Genomic DNA, 2,171 nt, shown 5'->3' on the forward strand with positions numbered 1-2,171 from the left:
ATTTTTGGACCTTTTTTATTTATTCCATCATCCGTGGATAGTGGAGTACATTCCTAATATTGTTTCTTGTCTCTTTCTGTGTCTACCTGTCATTTCTTCCACTTTTTTATGGACATTGAAGGTGTCGCATCTTTCCTGAAGTTGTTCAATTTCTAGACATTTGGTTGACATCCAGTTTTCTTTAGCTTCTCTGCACTTTCTTCTAATGATTCTATTGACTCGTTTGCATTCCATTGGGTTTGTTTTATGTTTCCGTCTTACGTCCATGCGGTCCATGATCTCTTCCGTTATCCATTCTTGTTTTCTGTTATTTTTCATGAACCCATGTCGTCTTCTTATATCTTTGTTATTTTCGTGTTTAGAGCAGTCCATCAAGTTCTCCAGCGTTTCTATTTCTTTCTCAACCTTGATGCTTATTTCATTTTTCTTTTCAGGGTTCTTGAGTTGTGAAATGTCTATTTTTCTTAACATTTTTTCCCTTTTAACTTTAACAAACCTTTTTAGTCTAAAATCCATTATAACTGGATTGTAATCGCCATGAATGTCAGCTCCAGGATATGTTTTAGTAGATTTTATGTACTTCTTGAAGTTGTTATCGAGAAAAATGAAGTTAATTTGATTTCTAACAATTTTATCTTTTCTGTCTACAGGTAATTTCCAAATGTATAGCCTTCTAGGATGTTGTTTGAAGAAGGTGTTGGCTACTAACAGGTTGTTCGCTACGCAGAATTGTACCAGTCTATTTTCCCTATTGTTTCTGGTACCGAGACCGTATGCTCCTATGTTGTCTCCTTCGGCACCACGACCAATTTTGGAGTTAAAGTCACCCATAATCATCGTTACTACTACTACTAATATATATATATATATATATATATATATATATATATATATATATATATATATATATATATGACAGCAAACTGTGAACCCTACCAACAAAAATGAAAGTAAAATCTAGTCAGCCTAGATGAGATTTTTGAGAAGTTTTAGAGGATATACGAGAGCTGACCAAATAACAAATGAATAGATTAGACAAGAGTTAAATAGATTCGACCTTAATTAAAAAATTGGAATATCGAAATAACTGGAAAGGGCATCTGAACAGAATGAATGACCACCGATTTCCGAAACTGGTTTATAACTACAAATGGAAAGGTAAAATAAATTTTTGAAGACCCAGGAATAGATGGAGTATTTTGTTTTCTGCTAAACAGTTTTAATAGTTACAGATTGCCTCGATATATTAAATCATTGAAATTTCTTTTCTTACTGCACTAATCACATTTATATATTTATATAAAACATTCTTGTTGAATTATACGACTTTTCTACTTATAAATCCAGAAAAGTCTAATCAAAAATCCATCTTGAAACCGGAAAACAAAGGAAACCCGTCGGTATTTTTTTACGAAAGCTCATACAGTATTCAACGTGGAGGATATTCCACTTTAATGCCAACACCACATCCCTTGGAATTGGAATATGTATGGGACAGAGAGGGACTGAAGGTTTTAGAGAAATTACAATGTCACCTGGGGTTAGTTATGTTCATACGGTTTCAATAATATTGTATAATACTTGGCTTTAGCTTTTTATGTATCTTTTCACTCTAATAAACTTGAATTTTTAGTACAAAACTATCTAAAGTTTAATTAAAGTAGTAGTCGGAAGTACTCTCTAAAATTTAATTTTATGTTTGGCTTTTTATTTTTAATGAAAACCATTTCTAAATCTCTCTCGAATGAGTGTAAAATTTATTTGGTTTTTGACAAACAATTTAGAATTTAAATTAGAATGCAAGAGCAAATGTAAGCAATAGAAGCAAATAACAAAGATAACAAAAAAACTATACGAATATATTAAAATACAATGTAACAACAATAAAACAACAGTATATCAGTAAAGAAAACTGTGGAAAGCATTTGTGTTGCTTGTACAAAATCAAACAATGGAGGAATATTGGGGAAGTAGAGATAAGGTATGAAAGAGACAAAGAAGAAAAGCTCTCACCTACAAGCAAGTTATTAAAATACTGAAGAGATTAAAATCAGAAAAAGCAGCAGGACCGGATGGAATTAACAATAAATTAATAAAAAATGGAGGAGAACTGATACACCGGATTTCATAAAATAATAAAAAAAATATGGAACTCGGAAAATATGCTATGG

Source organism: Diabrotica undecimpunctata, chromosome 8 (genome assembly GCF_040954645.1).
Source record: "Diabrotica undecimpunctata isolate CICGRU chromosome 8, icDiaUnde3, whole genome shotgun sequence".
NCBI classification, from domain to species: Eukaryota; Metazoa; Arthropoda; class Insecta; order Coleoptera; family Chrysomelidae; genus Diabrotica; species Diabrotica undecimpunctata.